The 25549-nt window shown below is 43.7% G+C and overlaps 1 protein-coding gene and 1 pseudogene across 1 annotated transcript in view; both read right to left on the bottom strand.

Annotated features, from left to right (window-relative positions):
* LOC129815101 (chemokine-like protein TAFA-4) overlaps positions 1–6397 on the bottom strand; it is a 52140-nt gene extending 45743 nt beyond the window's left edge. Inside the window, exon 1 of the mRNA XM_055868470.1 lies at positions 5813–6397. The gene's annotated coding sequence lies outside the window, so the exon portion shown is untranslated. The remainder of the gene's footprint in view (positions 1–5812) is intronic.
* Positions 6398–12427: 6030 nt separating this feature from the next.
* Positions 12428–23715, bottom strand: LOC129815871 (EGF domain-specific O-linked N-acetylglucosamine transferase-like; annotated as a pseudogene).
* Positions 23716–25549: the final 1834 nt, after the last annotated feature.

Raw genomic sequence — 25549 nt, 5'->3', positions numbered from 1 at the left:
AGGCTGGTACCGGCTTGCACGTAATTCTATTAATGACCAGGCTGGTCCTGGCTAGCACGTAATTATATTAATGACCAGGCTGGTACCGGCTAGCACGTAATTCTATTAATGACCAGGCTGGTACCGGCTAGCACGTAATTATATTAATGACCAGGCTGGTACAGGCTAGCACGTAATTCTATTAATGACCAGGCTGGTACCGGCTTGCACGTAATTCTATTAATGACCAGGCTGGTCCTGGCTAGCACGTAATTATATTAATGACCAGGCTGGTACCGGCTAGCACGTAATTCTATTAATGACCAGGCTGGTACCGGCTAGCACGTAATTATATTAATGACCAGGCTGGTACAGGCTAGCACGTAATTCTATTAATGACCAGGCTGGTACCGGCTAGCACGTAATTATATTAATGACCAGGCTGGTACAGGCTAGCACGTAATTATATTAATGACCAGGCTGGTACCGGCTAGCACGTAATTATATTAATGACCAGGCTGGTACCAGCTAGCACGTAATTATATTAATGACCAGGCTGGTACCGGCTAGCACGTAATTATATTAATGACCAGGCTGGTACAGGCTAGCACGTAATTCTATTAATGACCAGGCTGGTACCGGCTAGCACGTAATTATATTAATGACCAGGCTGGTACAGGCTAGCACGTAATTATATTAATGACCAGGCTGGTACCAGCTAGCACGTAATTATATTAATGACCAGGCTGGTACCGGCTAGCACGTAATTATATTAATGACCAGGCTGGTACAGGCTAGCACGTAATTATATTAATGACCAGGCTGGTACCGGCTAGCACGTAATTATATTAATGACCAGGCTGGTACAGGCTAGCACGTAATTATATTAATGACCAGGCTGGTACCGGCTAGCACGTAATTATATTAATGACCAGGCTGGTACCAGCTAGCACGTAATTATATTAATGACCAGGCTGGTACCGGCTAGCACGTAATTATATTAATGACCAGGCTGGTACAGGCTAGCACGTAATTATATTAATGACCAGGCTGGTACCGGCTAGCACGTAATTATATTAATGACCAGGCTGGTACCGGCTAGCACGTAATTATATTAATGACCAGGCTGGTACCGGCTAGAACGTAATTATATTAATGACCAAATGTGCCACGCATGCAAATGAGCGGGCCAGGGAGAGACAGAGGCCGGAGAGAGGGGTGGAGAGTTGGGGGGAGAAAGGTATGGGGGGGATAGGGGAGGGGGGAGAGAAAGAGAGGGGGGGTTGGAGAGAGAAAGAGAGAGAGACTGATCAATGTTCATTTTACAAAATCACTGAGACGTGTCAGTGGTGTCAATAAGTGAATTAATTTGTCTGTGGGTCTGACACCATATTGCTCTGTTCCCCTCGAGACGAGAGGCCTCTAACCCACACACTCATACACATGCACAATGTGAATGCTAACACACACACACACACACACACACACACACACACACACACATCCAGAGACAAAAACACAAACACATAAACACACACACACACAGAAACAAAAACACCACACACAAACACAAACACATGAAATGACGTCTCATCCTCTAACATCCCCCGAGCAGGACGTTGTCCACTGATCCTGTGAGTGACATCAGTCCTCCTCAGAGACAATCTCCTGACCGGTGGCAGCCTGGAGCTCTCATTACAAAGCCATCACTTCAAACACACTGCCGCAATACTCTGAGAGATCTCTCTAGAGAGAGAGACACACGCACACAAACACGAATCTCCTTCTCAAGCACTCACACACACGCACGCACGCACGCACACGCACACGCACGCACACACACACACACACACACACACACAGACACAGACACACACACACAGACACACACACACACAGTACCAACCTTCCTCACTAATGCACACACAATAGACAACACTCATCACATTCTCTCACAGGCACACATACTCACCAACAGAGGAAGAACAAACCACCCTCCATCTTTCCCTTTCAGTCTTTAGTCCCACAGGTCTAAATCCCCCAACAGCCTGTAGTGCTGCTCTGGGTGCTGCTCTGGGTGCTGCTCTGGGTGCTGTTGTGGCTCTAGCAGTGGAGTTAGCCCTCATCAGTGGCCCCGTGGTAAGTCTACACTAGGAGCCTTTAATAATCACCCACACACACAATGTCGCTCACACGTACCCGCACATCTGCCAGCTACCACAGCGACAGATTGCATCCTGGGTGATATATACTGCACCATGGGTAGAAGCTGTGACTGTTCAATTATAATCATTACCGTTGCTTACAGGGGATCTGTCACCATCACAATTCATGTTATCAGTGCACGAGGAACATTTGATTTTTTTTAACTTTGAGTCCAAAAAAGTATCATACGATTAAAATGGTGCTCTTTTCTGAGGGATATGTGAAATTACAGAGAAAGACTTTCATAGACTTTGCTGATAAGAAACGAAAGTCTGTACAAATGTGAGATTCGTGGAAAAAAATGTTGAGGGAAGTGGGTTGATTCTGTGATTAGCCAACATCTGGACTGAATAGATAAGAAGTTGTTATTTTCTTTCAACCTCAAAACTCACACTTGCAGAAATACATTACCTGCACAAACAAACACCTACCTTCGTGCTTTCTCTTTCTAAATCTAAGCCAGCCATGTTAGATTGGCCTGCCGGAGACAACAGCACCTGCGACTCCATTATGTAGTGTGAGGGTGGACATCACAGAACCCTGGGAAGCAGTGGAACACATGCAGAAGAAACGAAGGAGAACCAGCTCAATGGACCACAGTGCAATAACTCTCTCCTCCCTCTGCTCTGCCTCTGTCCTCCAGGGCTCGCCTTCCTCATTCACACACTTCTTTTCTAGGCTGTTGCACACCACACATTTTCATCTCCCTAACTGTATTACTGCAGCCTCCTGGGGCACAGAGACTTCACACACTCAGCGAGAGAGGGGGGGGGGGGGGGGTAAGAGGAGAGAGAATAGCAGAGAGCAAGAGGGTGAGGAAAAGTGAGGGAGAGAGAAATACAGAAAGAGAGATGGGGAAGGAGATAAGGAAAGAGAGAGTACCAGAGAGAGAGAAATACAGAAAGAGAGAGGGGGAGGCAGATAAGGGAAGAGAGAGAGAGAGCGCGAGAGAGAGAGGGGGGGGGGTAAGGGGAGAGATTAGCAGAGAGAGAGGGGGGAAAGATAAGGGGAGAGAGTAGCAGAGAGAGAGAGGAGAGAACACAGGGGATTCAATCTTTCTTCAACGGGATTCCTTAACTAATCACTCTCTTTAAAGAGGCTCTCTTTGATTCACCAAAGCAAAAGGGCTAAAGGGATTTCTAATTCACACATCACACTGTTGGACACGACACGGTCGCCCTGTTGCACAGCTAACAAGGCTTCTTCTGAATGCTGTGCCCTTTGACCTCTACCCTTACCATGGCTCCTCTTCATGGCAGGGGTTGTGTCCTCCGCCTCCTGCTGCTCATGGCACAGGCACAAAGACTTCCTCTAATGTTAATCTGCCCTGCCCTACCTTCCTCCAGAGGTGACACTGCTCTCTGGCTGCACCCTCCATCTCAGCCTGGCTCTGATGGAAGGTTTTGTGCAGCTCCTGATCTGCATTAGGCTGTGCTTGACTCTGATCCCTCTCTGGAGTCTATCCGGTACAGTATGGTACGGTTCGGGCAGAAGAGGAAAGGATGAATGGCCATCAGGACCAATCTCACTTACAAATGAGAGGCCTCTCTCTCTCACTCTCTCTTTCTGTCTTCCTGCTTGGAGGATCTCTCCTCTCCTCCTCTCCTCCTCTCTGGATTGCACTGTATCAATCACAGAGGCTCACAGTGAATCTGCTAATGCCAGTGTAGAGCTGATCTCAGATCTGTCACACTGCTACCCATGATTCCTGTGTTATTTATCTAACGGATCACCCAGGAGTGGATGGCCTGTCTCCCTCCCTGCCCGCTCAGCCTTGTACTCATCACAAATGCACACAATACACTCCTCCTTATTCACAATCACTCAGCCAGGTAAATCCCCTGCTGGGAAAGGATGGGGGTGTCATGCCATGTAGGGGCCTCACAGAATAGGCCTTATCCCTCTCTGGTGGGGGTCCTGAGAGGGCGGTGATGAGTCTGGATGTGGGAGGTGGTTTGGGGAGGGGGTTTGAAAGATGGAATTAGACCACAGAGGCTGAAAGAGATAGAGGGGAAGCCACACACTGTAAGCAGAATGGAGATATTCTGGTAAGAATCCTCATCGTATCACTTTCCCTCGAGATAAATTATGCCCATACACAAGGTGTTTGTGTGTGTGTGTCTGTGTGTGTGTGTGTGTATAGGTGTATAGGTGTGTGTGTGTGTGTGTGTGTGTGTGTGTGTGTGTGTGTGTGTGTGTGTGTGTGTGTGTGTGTGTGTGTGTGTGTGTGTGTGTGTGTGTGTGTGTGTGTGTGTGTGTGTGTGTGCGTGTGTGCGTGTGTGGGTGCGTGTGTGGGTGCGTGCGTGGGTGCGTGGGCGCGTGCGTGTGTGCGTGCGTGCGTGGGTGCGTGCGTGCGTGCGTTGATGACGGTTCAGTGAAAGAAGAGGCCAGGTTTGCTAGAGTAATCTCCTTGAGATCACTAAGAGATTAAGAGAGTACTGCACATTAAGAGAGTGCTGCAGGCAAGGAGGGAGACAGGCCATCCACTGTCAATGAGAATTAAGTCCCCAAACCTTTCCCCTCTCTGGGGCCCTCGCCATCTCCCCCTCTGCTCTGCACTAATGACACGGTCTCTGCAGAGTGCCACTACCACACAGAGAAACAATGGGGAAATAATTACACTCTCTATACTGTACAAATTGCAGAGCAGAAGAGAGAGAAGAGTGGTGAGGAGGTGGTGGGGAGTAGGACGGTGGGATGACTAACAATTACAACATAATAGGGGTTGGCTCTCATTACTGCTCCTATTAACATGCACCAAGTCATTTACCTCTTTGTGTGCGTGTGCGTGTACGTGTGTGTGTGTGTGTGTGTGTGTGTGTGTGTGTGTGTGTGTGTGTGTGTGTGTGTGTGTGTGTGTGTGTGTGTGTGTGTGTGTGTGTGTGTGTGTGTGTGTGTGTCTGTGCGTGTGCGTGTGCGTGTGCGTGTGTGTGTGTGTGCGTGCATGCTCCCTGCCCGCTCGCGTCTCTGCTCCCTCTCTATTCCCACCTGATCAGGATCCAAGCGTAGTCCGGTGAAAAAGAGCCAGATCAGCGGATCAGCCTTGCGTACCACTCAATAGATGCTAAGCAGCACAGATCCCCGACCGATCGCTTATTTAACCTTGCAGTGAACACTGCATCAATCTCACCTCAATCTCTGCCCTTACTGCGAACACATTCACATTCATTTGGATTTTTCTGAAGTTCCCTCGGTTTAATTTAAGACCGTCTATTGCAATTCGGTGCAACGTTTTAGATTCCACAATCTAAAGAAAACAGGAATCCAAAGTGACTTTTATGGTCAGAGTGTGAGGATAATTTGTTTAATTCCGGTATTTTTCACTAAAAGGTCCTCTCACAGAGTGGTCATTTGACAAATTGGCCACACTGTAGAAAACCAGAACATCAAAGTTATTTTCCCCTTACCGATCACCACCCCTCCTCTGTGCTGCATGACAAATGGTAGCCTGCCTAGTGCCTGCCTACCTCTTCTAAAAGCAAAGTCTTCTCCTGACCCTGGTCCTATTTCATTAGCCTGTCATTGACCGTGTGCGTCCGAGTCCATGGAACAGTCACGGAACAAACAAGAAAGCAGGTAATCTATTCAAATCAATGCAAAGAATTAAGAATGAAAAATAACATCTTACCTAAATCTATAAAACCGATGGCATAATGAAATTGTTTAGGAATCAGGGATAGCACGCTTGCTGTGTGTTGCTTTTTCTTCACTCCACTGAATCCGGTTTCCGACTACAAGGCAATCCTTCGAGCTCCCTGTCCATCCAGCGGAGCCGGCCACACTCTGGCAGCGGGGTGGGCTAAAGCCGGGGTGCCACCGCACCGGAACCGGGTGAGCTGTCTGAGTTTGGTTATCGACTGGATCCACCCTCTAGTTATTATACTGCGTCCCATAATAGATGGAACCAAAAGAGGACAGTGACATAGACATGGGAAGGTTACTCATTCATGGCATAAAAAAAGTCACCAAAAGTGAATAAATCCAAACACGAGAACACAGACTCATGTTTTGTAAACGTTCCACACAAGTTAATTGTGTTATTGGCAATGGTCCCCCGCCAGTGCCAGCAAGACGGGTCCGCTAGCGGCTGGAGATGCGAGAGTGATGGTGATGGTAGAATGATAGTTGCGCTCCCCGTGCGCGCTCCTCCCGAGCTGATATCGATTTGACATGAGAATTGTGAGGCTGTCTTCCCCGTTCTGAACACTTTCGCTGCGCCCGCCCCATTTGCCATGTCTCAAGTATACGTTCACTGATGTCATAGTTTACAAGTAGCCAAGTGAGGGATGTGCTGAAATGACGACATCGGCAAGTCCAAGGAGAAAATCAAGAGGCAAGAGATGATGACGAGATGAATGCGATCCAAAAGTCTTGGCAGCTGCTCAACTGACCGATTGAATCGATTACACTTAGCATCACATAATCATCACATAATAGGCCGGCTCGCTTCCACACTTCGATCATCATATAACAACCCGTGGACAAATATCAACAGCCTAGGCCTACTTGATTCTGTGCCCACGCGCGTAGGTGTGTAAATGTCAACCCCCAAGGTGATTAAACAACAAAATTGAATCACCTCCGTCTCACAGATATGCTCCAAGATATATGCCTATGCTATCAATTATTTGAGCCCTAGAATACTCGATGAAGGCTTTGCGATTGATTGCGTAGCGCTGTATTTATAGTCATTAGGCTTTGGCCAGGTCGATGTCCGCTAACGACCCAAATAGAGGAGGATCGGCTGCAGGATTTGATATGCTGCAGATGTTTTCCACGTCAGGGATTCGAGGGCATATCATATATGGAGGGCCTTGTCTTTCTGTTCACTGTGTCTACACATTGATCGAATAGGCGAAACATAGGCCTACAGTTAGCCTATGTTGCAATACTGAAACTTTGATGGAGAGAGCATGAAATAAAATATATTTTGAGTGTGCTCAGATAAACACGTGTCTAGGCCCGGCCGGTGCAATTCAGCTAGTACAATCAATCTCTCGTGGCGATTACTTTCCATCATCGAGTAGTCTACAATTCCCCTGTCCAGACATTTATCTAATAAAATATTTACCAAAAACAACGTTTTACTTTTTTAGGAGGGGGGGGGGGGGGGGTAGAATGTGGCTAGAATGTGAGCTGTTAGGTTGCGGTTGAAGCCAAGTGTAGTCTTCACATATCACCTATAAAAGTAGCGAGGCTACATACAGAGGCTATAAAAGTAGCGAGGCTACATACAGACACCGGTTAGTCAGGCTGATTGAGGTAGTATGCACATGTAGATATGGTTAAAGTGACTATGCATATATGATGAACAGAGAGTAGCAGTAGCGTAAAAGAGGGGTTGGTGGGTGGTGGGTGGTGGGACACAATGCAGATAGCCCGGTTAGCCGATGTGCGGGAGCACTGGTTGGTCGGCCCAATTGAGGTAGTATGTACATGACCATGGGAAGCGCTGAAATACCAAACACTACAGGCTTCAAATTGTTGATTGATGTCCGCTAATGTTGCAGTTTCCCCCACTGACTCAACAGAGGGATGGCTCTACTTCTTCCAATAGAGGTAGCCTACATAAATGAACACAATGTAGGACCGCGGAAAAAGGACAGAGGCGCTCGATAGGACTTCAGCACCATGGACAGCTCCCTCGTGAAGACTCCAAACCCGCTGTTGTCTGCGTTGGCTCAGTTGTCAAATCAGATCAGCCACCAAAATGTTATTTGATTCAACGTGATCTCCAGTTGGATGATGTCAAGATATTTTGACATAAATATGTGAAAATCCAGCTGATGTGATTTGAGGAATATGAACCCAGCGTTCAGCGATGTGGATGTGGGGCCTTTTAGCAGAAGAGTGAAAACGGCTAATGGGTTCATTTCAAACTCCTGACCATTCCGTTAATATTATTTCATCAAAAGCACTTATCTCATCTTCCACAAACGGCCAGGTTGTATTGGAACAAACCAAATTGAGAGAAAAAAACACTTTGCTGGGCATCAAGTTTTGAGGTTAAATGTGAAATGAAATTTAAGCCATCATGGTACGGTAGACAAACAGGTATTTTCAGCCAGAGCAGTGATTTCAAAAGAGACCAAGCCAAGGTTATCATAAAGACATATGTTTTATATTTATAATATCTTTCAACTTCATATATCCCATTTGGCATGAAAAGAGTTGATGGAAGAAATACTGCTGAATGGGTAGGAGTAAAGGGCATCTCGGGTTCCAGAGACCCGGGTTAATAGGATCCCCTCTGGGACTATTTCCCCCCAGAATCGTTGCCTCAGAGAGAAAAACATGGAAATATCTGGTCATAACTTGAAGAATATTTTTTCCCACTCAATCAATATTTCCACATTTATCCCCTGAAAGAGAATGTTTTCCTGCTTTGTTGGACGCCTGTAGAAGTGGTGAGGTAAGATGAGCTCACTGTAATTGATTTATCTCTGCTTAGTGGTGAGACATATTTTTTTATAAGATACATTTGATGGATATTGTGCAAAAAGACCAGGGGAAATGGACGAGAGAGGAGATAGATGATGAAAACTAAATCAAATCTATGGCCTGGGTAGAAAAGACATGAGCATAGTATGATAAAGAAGTGAGCTAACAAACTAGACTAGATAGGCCTAGACAAGTTAGTTATATGGCAAAACAAGGGATGCAATGCTTATTGATTTAATGATCTCTGTGAGTAATGTTTGAAATGCAGTGAGAACCAACGGTGGCATTAGGCCTATATACAATACATGACCAAAAGTATGTGGACACCTGCTCGACGAACATCTCATTCCAAAATAATGGGCATTAATATACAGTTGGTCCCTCCTTTGCTGCTATAACAGCCACTACTCTTCTGGGAAGGCTTTCCACTAGATGTTGGAACATTGCTGTGGGACTTGCTTCCATTCAGCCACAAGAGCATTAATGAGGTCGGGCACTGATGTTGATGAATAGGCCTGGCTCACAGTCAGCGTTACAATTCATCTCAAATGTGTTCGATGGGGTTGAGGTCAGGGCTCTGTGCAGGCCAGTCAAGTTCTTTCACTCCGATCTCCACGAACCACTTCTGTATGGACCTCGATTTGTACACAGGGGCATTGTCATAAGGGCCTTCCCCAAAATGATGCCATATAGTTGGAAGCACAGAATCTTCTATAATGTCATTGTATGCTATAGTGTTAAGATTTCCCTTCACTGGAACTAAAGGGACTAGCCTGAACCATGAAAAACAGCTCCAGACCATTATTCCTCCTCCATCAAACTTTACACTATGCATTCGAGCAGGTAGCATTCTCCTGGCATCCGCCAAACCCAGATTCGTCCGTCGGACAGCCAAATGGTGAAGTATGATTCATCCACAGGAGGCTAGTGGCACTTTAATTGAAGAGGACGGGCTCATAGTAATAGCTGGCATCAAATACATCAAACACATGGTTTGATACCATTCCATTGGCTCCGTTCCAGCCATTATTATGAGCCGTTCTCCCCTCAGCAGCCTCCTCTGGATTCATCACTCCATGGAAAGTGTTTCCACTGCTCCAGAGTCCAATGGCGATGAGTTTTACACCACTCCACCCGACGCTTGGCATTACGCATGGTGATCTTAGGCTTGTGAGCTGCAGCTCAGTCATGGAAACCCATTTCATGAAGCTCCAGACGAACAGTTATTGTGCTGACATTGCTTCCAGAGGCAGTTTGGAACTCTGTAGTGAGTGTTGCAACAGAGAACAGACTATTTTTTCGCATTACGCAGTTCAGCACTCGGTGGTCCCGCTCTGTGAGCTTGTGTGGCCTACCACTTCGCGGCTGAGCCGTTGTTGCTCCTAGAGGTTTCCAATTCACAATAACAGCACTTCCAGTTGACTGGGGCAGCCGCGACTGACTCTAACTGACCTGTTGGAAAGGTGGCATCCTACGACGGTGCCACGTTGAAAGTCACTGAGCTCTTCAGTAAGGCCATTCTACTGCCAGTGTTTGTCTATGGAGATTGCACATATTTGTGTACATATAGTGTATTTCCCTTGCATTGGCAGTGAAACCTCAAGCCCAACTGGTAAAACTGCAGTGCAATAATTCTCCCTAATCTAGTCTGAATCACTGGATGAGATGTTCCGTAATGACTTTACGCACATCACACTTCCCCATGATTAAGCCATAGGCTCTCTTTGAATGAGCACTCCCTCTCCTTGCATATTTCAAGCTCATTTCTCCCCCCATATGGCACATATTAAGAGCAACAGAGGAGGCGGTAATTCAACACCTCCAGGGTAGACACACATCATTACTTCTAACACGAAATAAGGCCACCCAAGCAGCCCTGTTTAGAAAGCACCATGTGGGACACCTGAAGAAAAGATCCAAAAGTCGCTGTCATAAGCGCTAATGGCTAAAGCTCATAGATAACGATTGGGGACATAACTGCACCGAAAGACCATAACTCACCCAGCACATGCTTCCATCCTAATTACACACAGGAGGCGCGCACACACACTACTCACTGAATGGACCACCGCGGGTTTCCAAGGGTCTCTCTCTCTCTCACACACACACACACACACACACAACTGACATTTAGATTTTCTGAGTTAATTGACAATGTTCATATACTAATAAAATAAAGACAACACTTCTATAATTCTATTTCACCTCATAGCCTGTCTAATTTAGATTTTGGCACAAATGAAAATGAGGCACTAACTCACCCATGGATTGATGTTCCATCATTCTCTCAGCATGCGCGTGCAGTTAGAAGCCTGCTAGCGGCAGGCGGACGAGCAATACCCACCGTCATCGTAGGCAGATGAAGCACGAGCTTGAGTGAGAAGCTAACTGAAGCTGGTTAGCTTGAGAAAACCCGGAGTAGATCTAACTTGCTTCCTAGGATACCCCTCTGCTCTCTGCTGCCATGAAGGTTATTGAGGGCATACATCTTGGTTTCCCCACTTTTGATCCGCTGCATAGAGATTCTTATTTTATTTGAGGTCACTGGCCGTAACCTGAGCCGACCCATAAATAGTGTTTATCCCAGACAGTCTGTCAATAATGGGAAAGTTCAGCCACAACATCTGTCAAGAGCAGCTAAGATAGGCCTGCCTACATGATATTTTCTGTGTTAGTGTTTTGAACGGTGAAACTGATGACAACCCTTTAGAACATCAGCTACGTAGCCTGATTCATATTTAAGAGCTAGCCTATCATTCATCATCTGATCAATCACCTGAATAAAACCTGACCCAGATTACACAGGAGTTCAACAGACTATATAAAGAAAGCAGTCTCAGACCAATCAATGCAGTTCCACACATCGTGCAATCCTCTGCTGTGTAATCCTGGAATAAACTCATCTGTTGACTAATGTGTGGTGTTCTGCTGCCATCTAGCGGTGAATCGGTGTCACCGATAGCACAGGCATGGTGGTTTGAGGTCAGACAGATTTATGGTTTTTACAAAAAGATCTGAAACAGTGCCCTTTTGTGGGGAGACATTCCTCCCCAGTCCCCAGCTAACTAAAATAATGAAACCCACAGAAAATAACTGTTTGAGATCAGCAAATATTTTGGAAAACTTCAGAGCGTTTCTGTTCATGGTCACCATCAAAGATTGACTAAAATTATGATTAATAAAATCACTGATGCTTAGCACCAACGGGTACATTTGGACCCCAAGTGTCAAAAACATAATTTATAAACTTTTTTTGATCCTTTCCGAAACTGTAAGACTTTGTCAAGCAACTAGTTACTGACAACAACAAAAAACACAATTTACTATGATTTCTGTCTTAATATGGAATAAATAAAAAATAATCTTTCTGGAAAATGTTATTCAAGTGTGTACTTTGTCATAAAATCATCACATTTAACACAGAAGTCGATGCATGTACCCTGAAAAGATATACATATCCCTGAACCAAAAAAATGTAATACATATTAAGCTTCCAGTCAATGCTTCCAGTCAATGCCAAGGTGAGAATCTCATCTTTCAGATTAAATTGGAACTGAGTTGACAGCCCATAGCTTTCCAAAAATCTGATCATACCGCCCATATCTGCTGCCATTTTAGGTCGTACCGGTATGTCATACTGGCTCAATCTGTAGTTTCTCAGCCCTTGAGTATCACAGAAACACAACACATTTTTTAGTTGCTATGGGTGAAATTTATCCAAATAACGGTTAAAAACATGAGACACACAAAAACGTATATTTTTTAACATAAACTTGACTGTAAATGTGTTAAAAATGTCAAATATATGTTTGTTTTGCAGAATTAAAACTGTTTACTTGTGTTACAAAAGGTTTATATTTTATTATTTTATTGCTCGACAGGTGTTCCTTTGCAATCATTACCAATTTGGCCATCAAAAAAATATGTTGCCACTTTTAGGGTTAAATTGCACACAAAAAGAGATGTGTCAGTTCTTTTGAAAATATTTATTTCAAAATGTTTCCATGGCCTTGAAATATAAAATGACTTTACAAGTCTTTGCAAAACATCGACCAAAAGGTCTGACTCCCTTTCTCATAAATAAAACATTGAGCTTTAGATTCATTCGATAGTTTGTGTGCGATAGGGACTACAAAATACCTGCAAAGACCATTCTGAAGTGTTGTTCAAACTGGTGCATACACAACATGCTGAAAGTTACATCCCTGCCTGTTACACACAACTTTATCAGAAAATGCAGAAAATAGCACATTGTTGAGAAATGAAACAAATGTTCTTGGCAGCATGTAATACAAATTTGGCAATTGTTGTAAGGAGTATATACTTTTCTCGAGCAAGGAAAATGGTAGCAGGCACTCATAAGGTTTGCCAAGGCCATTTGATTGGTCTTTAGTATCTCTATTGAGATGTACCCTGGGCTGTGTTGGCAGGTAATAAATAGCTGAAAAGCGATGTTGTAAACTTAAATTTAACCTTGATAATATACAACGTCTTAAGTGTTCAAATGTACTTTTAGATTTCTAAGATGGCTGTGTTCACCCGACTGTCCTGTTCCTTCTGCTGCTGGGGGCCTACAGTTCATCACGGCTGGGCCGGGGCTTCCACTCGGGGTGGTCCAGGACGTAGCCTGCTGCTTTCAGCACCAGACGCATGAACTCCTCCACATCAAAGGAGTAGTTGGTGAATTTAGGATGCTCCCCCAGGGTGGGATGGTGACCCTGTGTATGGTGTGTGTGTGTGTGGGGGGGGGGGGGGGGGGGGAGTCATTATGAACACCGCACTGCAGGTCTGTGATTTGTGAGTGTCTGTGTGAGGCAACGCAAGTGTATAAAGACAAAATGACAGATGAGTCTGGTGGTGCATGCTGCAGCTACAGGTGAGGATTGGTAAGGTGTCTCTGGGGACCTGGGGCAGTGAGTTAGGTGGAGGTGGCAGGAGCGGTACTGGAGTGTCCCACCTTATCCTCTGGGAGCACTTTGTCCCTTTTTTGCCAAGTCGCATATCGGATCCCCCGCAGCCGAGCCAGATCTCGATAGCAGCTCTCATCCTGACAGTTATATCTGTGGAGAACAGATGCAGACACTTTATCTCCTGCTCTCATTCTCTTCTCTCAGTATGCCTCCCAGCCCTGCATGGCCCGGCCTGATGAATGCCTGTTTAATTAGGCCGTTTTTCACTGCTGCACCTCATGGCTAAGGGCTAACAGAGCACAGCATGCTGCCAGACCCATCACACAGATAGTACTATATCCAGCACAGACGGCACAGGGAGCACTCTGCCCTGTTGGCCCGTACTGCACCATTCACAGAGCATGGAGGGACGGACGGACAGACAGACAAGGATCCAATGGAACAGACAGATACACAGACTCAGAAAAACCCAAAGACATAAACCTGTTTTAGACACACACAGACAGACTGAACAGTGTCACTCACAGTTCAAAGATGACGGCCCAATCAGGGAGGAAGAGCAGGTGAGTAAGTCCCGCCCCATGAATCCCGATGAAGATGTCAGAGTTGTGGGTAATAGTGAGTTGTTCCAGGAACGGGACGTCCCTACAGACAAGACAGACAGTTATGAAATGTAACTTACTACTTAACTCATAATACCCCTACTGACTTCACTCCAACATAGTATACCACTCAATATTTACCCCACTCTAATAGCGGTGTGTCAGACAATAAAATACACCTGTTACTCAATTCCCTTTGTGCTGCTGCCTTATGTCCTCCAGCAGTACCGTATCATTTATCCACCAATAATGCATCTAAAGAATACAAACTGTTCACACTCACTTGTATTTGTAATCCACCACTTTGACCTGGAGTAAAGGCACGGTCTTCAGGGCATTTGTGAGCTGTATGAACACAGTGAGATGCATTCTCTGATCAATGAGAGGAGCAAACGCAGACACCGGCCGCATAAATCACAGGCATTTTACTCCGCCAGTTTAAATAAGATTTTAAATGGCCAGTTAAGAGCTGGAGGAGGCAGTAAATCAATTGAGGGAGGAAGAAGTGGGCAGTGCTGCCTCAGACTGGACTCACCTCCTGCTGGTTTAATATCTTACGATAGTCTGTGCTGCGTGCTAACAACGTGACACGAATCCTCCCCTCCTGAAACCAGGAGCATAAGGATCAGGAGTAGTGAGATGATATAAATAGGACATCTATATTGGATATGGTGCATTAACAGAAATCGCAAAAGATGAACTCCAGCCTTTCACGTAATACATTTTTTCTCAAACGTGTAAAAGCATTCTTGGAACAACTTTGTCGATTCTCAAAACAGTCTAAAAGAACCAGAATTCTGTGGCCTTTTGCAAAACAGTAAATGCACTTTCAAAATGTGGTTGCCTTCTCAAAACATTAATACAGTATATTCATCAAAATTATATCATACCATCAAAATGGCAAACACATTCATAAAAAGAAAAAAGATTGAGTCCAAGCACACAAAACAGAAAGTTTGTCTGTCTTTTTAAAGTCCCAGTAGATCAATACATTTTGTTAGCAGTCACTAAATCATGATGATCAAAATTGGAATTACAACTATCCAAAGGTGTACAATTATGGGCAATTACACTCCTTTTATGCATGTTTCACTAAACAATTTAATATACATCAAATCAAATATTATTCCTGATAAAAAGTAAAATAAAAAAGAAGCAATAAGGATTCATTCTTCAGTATCATCACAATCAAATTCCATGTATTCAATACAAAGGTTGATTGGCTCATTGTTTTGTAGACTTTTCATTGGCGCACAGAAACACAATATAAATGAGGAAAGGTGAATACAACGGAAGAACACAACTGATATGAATGTAAATGCCTCAAACCACATCAAAGCTCTATAATGGAAGGTCACATCTTTACATGTCGTAAAATAAAAAAAGATCTAAACTTATTCCCCATTGCCTAGATCTTGCCCTATATTGTGCATGGTATGACACTGATGGGGTGGTTTAGACGTTAGTGCACAAGTATATACTGATTACTGGAAACAGTGAACACAATTTCACACATTTCTCTTCCAATTAAAACAATGTGGTAAAATTCGCTTAACAGTGAATGTTGTATTCAATGATGACATCTGTATTTAAAGTTTAGCAAACGTGTGTCTAAGATATGCAACTCAGGTACAAAGGCAAGAAAATGATCTGAAGTTCTGTAAATGTATTTGAACATAGCTGCTATAGGTACTTTTCAACTCAGATCCCCAAAATGCTTGAATGTGATTAAGAAAAACTGTAAACCCATCCATAGCTTTTCAAGGAACTTAATCTCAATTCGATGGACTTGTAGAAAACTCCCACTACCAATAAGGGGCAGGCTCCCATCCAGAGGTGAAGTGGGAGTTTTCTACAGTATTTTTTATTACACATTACATAGAGCTACAGCACAGAGGGTTGATATAACAAGTGAGAGAGCAAATGTCCTATACAGCATCACCATCTAGTGGCTAAAAGTCCTACAAAACTCAATTTCAGTCTCACTGGCATTGTACCATCTGAGTTGAAAATAGCCTGAGGAAGACACAACTCCTAATGTTAAAAAAAGAGAAACTGTGAAAGTGATCAGTCACAAACCACACAGACTGTCAGGAGAAACCCAGAGGGAACACACCACCACATAATGCCAAATACATGCAGTTACCCAACTATAAAAGCATATTAGATGGATGACATGAAACAGCAGTGTGTGCATAAGGAGAGCTGATATTGTGATGAGTAGAACACAATGGTAGAGAAGAGCAGTCTGCTGTCTCCCTGAACCATTAATCAGAGGGATGAAAGGAGGAGCTGAGAGGAGCTGAGAGGGGGTCAGGGCCGGGCACACCTCTTATTCAGCTGGGAGACGGTATCGCAAGCACTGCCATCTCACAGGAAGGCTGTTAGCATATTCTTAGCATCAGCCGTGAATACACAATGAGCTGCATCCTCGCAACCGTCTTCAGTGGTCGTAAAGATACAGTCAAATGCACTCAGTCTGGGGTCGTAAAGACCAGTAAAGCCTGTATCGGTGAGCTACAGACCAGTGAAGAAAAGGTGTGTGTGCATGTGTGTGTGTATGCGTGTGTGTGTGCATGTGTGATCAGTATTCCTTACCATGGGCCCATCCTGTGGAATGTTGAGTCGATATAGAACATACTAGGAGAAGGCCCTGAACATCCCTTCACTGTGGCAGTCAGATATCTGCCATTAACACACCAAGACAAATCCATTAGCTCCATCTGTCTGTCCCACGCGCGCGCGCACACACACACACACACACACACACACACACACACACACACACACACACACACACACACACACACACACACACACACACACACACACACACACACACACACACACACACACACACACACACACACACAATGTCCCTCACACACATGCATGTACACACACACACACACTCAATGTCCCTCACACACACACACACACGCACATACACATGTCCCTCGCACACACGCACCGATACACAGTGAGAATTGTATTTTGATAGAAATCTGACAAATGCAAACACATTCCATACCCACACAGAAAGACACTACATTTAAAGCCATGCCTAGCACAGGTCTATGATTCCCTCCGACAGGCCAGAGCACAGCAGTCATAAAAATAAACACATGAATATAAACATGACATAAGCAGCAGGAGCAATCCAAGGCATCAGATATGAGGCTAACCTATCAATAATTCACACCTCAAGGCTGACCCCCCTAGACCTACGTATTTAAATGATACCATCTTTACACAAATCTCCTTGAAATTATCATTTAAATAACTTAAGAGCTGGAGATGATGAGTACATAGCATAAATATTTGACCCAAATGGCATGTTATGAGTTATGACCAAACTGGATAACAGATGATAAAGGAAAATGGCATGATGAGGCGAGAAGCATGAAAGATAAAAACACGGACATAAAGCCTGTGTGATCAAAATAAGAGAAGGCACGGAGGAAGGCATGGAGTCAGAAAGGCAGGGACAACCCAAGCAGCTCAAATGGATTCAGATTTCCTCATAGGTGGCGCAATCCTATCTCTATATTTTCATTACACATAAAGAGATACAGACAGAATACGAACCAGAGGTGTGTTATAGAACAGCCCATATCTCATCCTGGGGAGCAGGGAGAACACGGAATCTTTGAAGCACACCTGTTTCAAGGTAATGGATACGTTATACAACCATGAACGACCACACCCACACTCTCTCTTACCCTTTTAGTGTCAAAAGTTTTCAGATGGATGATGTCATAGTCAGAGAAAGCCTTCCAGGTCTCACTGAACAGATCCCCATATCCATTAAAACTCTGACAAGGAAGAAAAATACATCAGAAAGATTACTTTGAAATTCAGTTGCTTCATCGGACTGGCTAAACTTAATGTCAGATTTCATGGAGAGTAATATGAAACACTGTTTTGAATTATGGTGTATGTTTCATTAGAACTGTACTTGCCCAGCAGTCAGCCACCTGATTAAAGGTCCAATGCAGACGATTTTATCTGAATATCAAATAATTTCTGGGTAACAAGTACCTTACTGTGGTTTTAAATTAAAATTGTCAAAAAGAAACAAAAATAGCTTCTTAACAAAGAGAAAATTATCATGCAGAATTATCATGGAATTTTGCTAAGACTTTCTGTGAGTGGTCTGAGTGGGGAGGAGAAAACGGAAATGTAGCTGTCATTGGAATGCGCGACCAAGAGGGATAGAGAACAGTTGCTTCACAAGGTACGCTACATGACCAAAAGTATGTGGACACCTGATAATCAAACATCTCATTCCAAAATCATGGGCATTAATATGCAGTTGGTCCCCACTTTGCGGCTATAACAGCCTCCACTCTTCTGGGAAGGCTTTCCACTAGATGTTGGAACATTGCTGTGGGACTTGGTTCCATTCAGCCACAAGAGCATTAGTGAGGTCGGCACTGATGTTGGGTGATTAGGCCTGGCTCACAGTCAGCGTTTCAATTCATCCTAAAATTGTTTGATGGGGTTGAGGTCAGGGCTCTGCGCAGGCCAGTCAAGTTCTTCCACACTGATCTTGACAAACCACTTCTGTATGGACCTTGCTTTGTGCACGGGGGCATTGTCATGCTGAAACAGGAAAGGGCCTTCCTCAAACTGATGCCACAAAGTTGGAGGCACAGTATCGTCTAGAATGTCACTGTGTGCTGTAGCGTTAAGATTTCCCTTCACTGGAACTAATGGGCCTTGCCCAAACCATGAAAAACAGCCCCAGACCATTATTCCTCCTCCACCAAACTTTACAGTTGACACTATTCACTCGGCAGGTAGCGTTTTCCTGGCATCCGCTAAACCCAGATTCATTCATCAGACTGCCAGGTGGTGAAGAGTGATTCATCACTTCAGAGAACACGTTTCCACTGCTCCAGAGTCCAATGGCACCGAGCTTTACACCACTCCAGCCGACGCTTGGCATTGCGCATTGTGATCTTAGGCTTGTGTGCGGCTGATTGGCCATGGAAACCTATTTTAAAAAGCTCCCATCGTAACAGTTATGGGGCTGACGTTGCTTATAGAGGCAGTTTGGAACTTGGTAGTTAGTGTTGCAACTGAAGACATGCGATTTTTATACGCTACGCACTTCAGCACTCTGCAGTTCTGTTCTGTGAGCTTGTGTGGCCTACCACTTCGCGGCTGAGCTGTTGTTGCTCCTAGACGTTTCCACTTCACAATTATAGCACTTACAGTTGACCGGGGCAGCTCTAGCAGGGCAGACATTTCACGAAATGACCTGTTGGAAAAGTGGCATCCTATGATGGTGCCACGTTGAAAGTCATTGAGCTCTTCAGTAAGGCCATTCTAGTACCAATGTTTGTCTATGGACAGTGCATGGCTGTGTGCACTATTTTACACACCGGTCAGCAACGGGTGTGGCTGAAATAGCCAAATCCACAAATTTGAAGCATGTCCACATACATTTGTATATAAGTAAGCATTTCACTGTTGTATTCGGCGCATGTGACAGATACAATTTGATTTGAAAGACATGATCTAAGTGACTGATATTTGGTATTCAGCAGTCATAAAAGTATGCCTTACTTACTTTGAAGAACTACTAAAATAGTTATTTTGTCAGACAGCATAGGCAGCAGCTCTCTAGGCGAGATGATAACTTGGAATTAAATAAAGTAATCAAATAAAACAAATGAAATATACACAACTGAACTATTTTATTGAAGTAAAGTGATGTAAATAAATGATGGTTAATAAGTGATGAGCAGTAATGGGCAGTGACACCATCACGGGACTAATATTATTGTTTTATTCTGTGTTGTAACAGCATTCAACCCACATAATGCATAGTGCATTTAATGTTTAAAAACAAAAAAAATCGAAACCGAAATCGACCTTGGTTTATTATCAAACTGAAACCGAACCGACCTTGCTTTATTATCAAACTGAAACCGAACCGACCTTGCTTTATTATCAAACTGAAACTGAACCGACCTTGCTTTATTATCGAACTGAAATCGAACCGACCTTGCTTTATTATAACTCTGAAACCGAACCGACCTTGCTTTATTATCAAACTGAAACCGAACCGACCTTGCTTTATTATCGAACTGAAACCGAACCGACCCTGCTTTATTATCAAACTGAAACCGAACCAACCCTGCTTTATTATCAAACTGAAACCGAACCGACCCTGCTTTATTACCAAACTGAAACCGAACCGACCCTGCTTTATTATCAAACTGAAACCGAACCAACCCTGCTTTATTATCAAACTGAAACTGAAACGACTTCGCTTTATTATCAAACTGAAACCGAACTGACCTTGCTTTATTATCAAAATGAAACCGAACCTGCTTTATTATCAAACTGAAACCGAACCGACCTTGCTCACTATTGTCAGATGAAAGGCCATTCCTTTCCATCTCTGTCATTTTCTCTCCCTCCCTCTCTCCTTATCCTTCGCCTCCACAGACAGAGGGGGGGAACAATAGACAGGATAAGGTTTCCCATAAATCATTCTGTTTTACACCCACTGCTTCACCTTAATCTCCTCCACAAGCAAGTGGTCAAATGTGAAACACAGCACATTGATACACAACACTCTGGTAAACAACCATTCTCTTGCTTCTTTTTGTACAAACACCTTTGGACAAAACATTCAGCTTGCGAGGTGACAGCAACATGGTGGAATCTCTAATTAGCTTATTGGAGGGCCCAGCTAAGCCATCACCATATTTCTTGCACTTATTCAGTCGTCTCAGATCAGTGAAATGGAGATGGGCTGCAGAATATTGTACTTACTGTGTCCCACATGAGGATTTTGATGTCTCTGCTGAAGGAGTTGTTGATGTGCTGGGAGATGTACAGGTTGACAAAGTCACAGAAATGATGGTACATGTTAACCCCTGCCAAAAACACACATTCAGGTTGATCCATCACATCTCAGTCAGTACCTCTGTTAAGGCTGTGTCACGCGAAGCAATTTCTGTTGCAGATGCAAGTTACAAGTGACATCATCTCCAGCAGGTTGCTGATACAATTCAAACGCAATTGAAATTGCATGCAACATCCAATCCTGTCATACATCACATCTTGGTTTCATAAATTATCGGGGCGAGGGGACGGGTAAATTTATTCTGTTACATTGATGCTGTTGACCCGGATCACTGGTTGCTGCGGAAAAGGAGGAGGTCGAAAGGGGGGTGAATGTAACCGATGTGAAATGGCTAGCTAGGTAGCGGTGGTGCGCGCTAGCAGCCTTTCAGTCGCTGACGTCACTTGCTCTGAAACCTTGAAGTAGTGGTTCCCCTTGCTCTGCAAGGGCCGCGGCCTTTGTGGAGCGATGGGTAATGATGCTTCGTGGGCGACCGTTGTTGATGTGTGCATAGGGTCCCTGGTTCGCGAGGGTACGGACGTAAAGTTATACTGTTACACATATACATGACTAGCCATGATATCTAGAATTTTTTATGCATTTCCCATTTGGCATGTCTCTTTTGTCGCAGTTTGCAGCAGCACTGACAGCTGTGTTGACATCACAACTCGGTCGAAGTTCCGAACGGCACAATATGACAAGTCATGTCAACTTTTTTCTGCTCAATGATTGGACATTGTTTAGAGTCAGCTGCATGAAATAGGATGATTATATCTCTTGTGATGCAATGCAACTAAGTTGCAGGCTATTGTTTGGGGGTGACACACGGAGCAACCCAGATGCAACATTGTTGCAACAACATCAATTGTGTCCAGATTGCTTTGTGTGACCTCGGCTTTCCTGTGTCACTACCATAGAAATAGAATGCATAGATAGGCCATCTCCATTCTTGTCATTAATGACATAACAGCTGGACTGGCAGCCATTTTGAGTGTACCCATTCCTAAGTCGAAAAAATACAGGTTATGACAACGTAATAATTTTATGCATTAACGTTAGAAAATAAGCACATTCATTGGACCAGTGCCATTGCTAATACTACAGGATTAGTATTGAAAACATGACATGCGGTAATAAAGTGGCTATAGATAATCTGAAAGACATTTAAATAGAATGACATTAAAACAGTTAGGCTATGTGTTTGCAGACTAGTTAGCTGAAATTCACTACGATTGTGTGTATTTTCCACTTTCATGGCAAACTTTCTGTACTGCTAACATTCACTTCAAGTCATTTTCGCTCTGGTGCTGGTCCAATTAATTTCATTATTTCCGAACGCTTCTGCATGGAATTATTATATTGCCTTAACCTTCTCAATCTTCAACCTAGACCATGAAAGAAAGTAAAAGCCGGAAGTTTACCCTTCAATCTGTGCTGTGATTTGTTGAGTCAACTCAACTGACATGGCAAAAAATACATTCCATTTAATGAGCCACACCAGTTAGCATCATTTTAATGAACATTCTACATTACCATGGCAACCCAGCATCAGATGATAGAACATTTCAAAATTTCATGGAAATTATTGCATCACAATACCAGGCAGCCATTGCGAGTGTACCCATGAGCTTGCAGTCAAATTGCAAGGGTTCCAAGCATGTTGGGCGGCAGGTAGCCTAGTGGTTAGAGCGTTGGCCTTGTAACCGAAAGGTAGCAAGATCGAATCCCCGAGCTGACAAGGTACAAATCTGTCGTTCTGTCCCTGAACAAGGCAGTTAACCCACTGTTCCTAGGCCGTCACTGAAAATAAGAATTTGTTCTTAACTGACTTGCCTAGCTAAATAAAGGTTAAAAAATAATAATGTTCTATTCATTTTATTTATATGGTCACTACACTGTACGCAAACAGAATGTGTGTGATGAAGAGACAAGCAAATGTAAGAAAGACTCAATAAAAACTAAACTACTAGGATTCTTTGCACACAGGAAAACAAGGAATCCAGATGGGACTCTAGAAAAGACGTGTCCCCCAAGGGTACACTGACCTCTCATGACCCCTGCGAGGGTTCCGCAGGTCCAAGTACAGATTGGTTGCCCTGTAGAAGCGAGTGTGGCTGGTGCATTTCAGAGACGAGTCTCCCTAGAAATAAAATGTGAGCGTTTAGCAAACTTATTTTCTGTTTATCAGTGTGGATTCCTGAGTCCTGTGTGCAGCTGCACTAGAGAAGGAAGGGTTTACAGGATTGGTGGCCTTGCAGAGTCTTCATCTCACTGAGGCGCTCCGTGACGTAACCAAAGTCTGCCTGTTTCCAGAACAGCTCCTGGGATGCCTCCAATAAGCTGGCCCTAGGGAGGCCGAAGAGCTCTGTTAGGTCAAACCAGTGGCAGAAATAAATTATGCACATCCACATGTATGACAAGAGCTTGACACAATATGCTAATGAATAAAATAAAACAATATTCTTGTTAGTGAATGCAGAGAGGGGGATGGTATTGTATCATCCGGCGTCAACCCTGGTGCAGACAGGATAGCCAAAGCAGTTCTCTGGGCCACAGTTCTTCTCATACCCCCAGCAGGCCGACACATCCAGCAGAGCATCCTGTTATAAAACATTAAAGAGTTGGGAAAAGGGAGGAAAAAACTAAAAGACGTGCTAAACACTTGGATGGAACTTAAAAGACCCCACTAAAAACAGCCTACTTGTACCACCATGATACACAAAACATCAGTACGTGGTCACTGTCAAACACTGTAAGCTTTCAATTGTTTTAGGCTTAAGCTCTAAACGTACTTTCTGTCCACAAGACTATGGCTGCTTAGACAAGAGACTTAAAATTAGCTAATCCCCCTCCACACTGTGTATGATGATAACAAACATGGTAGTCATAGGGCCCTATTACTGACAATATAAAAGCGCGGTGATCCTTCTATGTAATCATTCCATCCTGACACACTGACTCCAGACCTGCTCTATTATTTGTTGATAGAGGTTATGGGGAGGGCCAGTGGGGTAAGTAACTGATCTTGACACAGGTATTGGTGGTCAGCTAGTGAGCCCTCAGAAAAAAATAGTTTTTGAACATGCCTGAACCAAGGCGCATTTGGTGGCAGCAAGCCTTGTAGACAACGCTAAAGAAGACCCCCAGGTTAACACAATATATATATTGTATATATATATACATATATATAACACAATATATTGCAATAAAATGCAAATGAATTACTTAAAAATCATACAATGTGATTTTCTGGATTTTTGTTTTAGATTCCGTCTCTCACAGTTGAAGTGTACCTATGATAAGAATTACAGACCTCTACATGCTTTGTAAGTAGGAAAACCTGCAAAATCGGCAGTGTTTCAAATACTTGTTCTCCCCGATGTATATATATATATATGTGACACTACAGCCAGAGTCTTCAGGACAGCCTTAGGAGGCTAAACATCACAGCCACATGCCCGTTCATGGCTTTGAGCAAGAAGTTGACTCTCAGGAGTTAAATAGACTTGAGATGGGGAGAGTCATTGTGGGATTTTTTTTTTTTATAATAAAAATGAAGTCATCTGAGTACTATGTGCTTCATATTATCCCATAGGTAGGAGACCTATATATTCTCATGCGTGTTCTGCTGTAGCCTACATTGATTTATTTTATTTGAAGTTATATTCCGATATTGTGATATTTGTTCTACTGCTACATTGATGTCTTGAAAATTATATGGAATTCGGGTCTTGTAAGCCCCACAGCTGAGTACAGTATGTGTGCATATGGTGGGTGTTCTGCAGTGTCATCTAAAAATGTTGCTGTACATTGATGTCTAGAAAATTAGGCTATAAGAAATGTAGACCTGTGTAAACACCGCAGTTATACTCAAGTATGTGGGCATACTGAAGTGACGTGTAAAATGCTTTGAATGAATTAGCACCTTGGAGAGTGCTGTCCGTTTCACCACCATTGTAGGCTACTTGGCTGCTACGTTGTTTGACACATTTTTCCCCTCAATCTGATGCTTTTGAGCCCGTGGGGAAACACCACGAGGCTTCAAAAATATGCTGAAGTTGTTAGAATATGTACATTCAGAGTCTTTAATAATAACACCAATAGGCTAAATGTCGGCTCACATAATTACGGCATGTTTTTGGTGTAAAGTGTTGCTCCCTTAAATTAAAGCCGTCTAGACTTTTCTCAGGGAGTGTCGCAGGCCGGCTACTGTATCAAATTAATAAATTGTTGCTTCCACAACACAATCGCTATATTGACTCTCTGAGGTCATTAAAGATCCCATGGCATTTGTCGTAAGAGTAGGGGTGTTAACCCCGGTGTCCTGGCTAAATTCCCAATCCGGCCCTCAAACCATCACGGTCACCTAATAATCCCCAGTTTACAATTGGCTCATTCATCCCCCTCCTGTCCCCTGTAACTATTCCCCAGGTCGCTGCTGCAAATGAGAACGTGTTCTCAGTCAACTTACCTGGTAAAATAATGTATAAATAAAATAAAATAATAAAATTGATTGCTACAATGGAACACACGCTATGAACCATACA

This window comes from Salvelinus fontinalis, chromosome 18 (genome assembly GCF_029448725.1).
Source record: "Salvelinus fontinalis isolate EN_2023a chromosome 18, ASM2944872v1, whole genome shotgun sequence".
Taxonomy (NCBI): Eukaryota; Metazoa; Chordata; class Actinopteri; order Salmoniformes; family Salmonidae; genus Salvelinus; species Salvelinus fontinalis.
The sequence above is the reverse complement of the archived record's forward strand: the minus strand, read 5'-3'. Positions and strand labels throughout refer to the sequence as shown.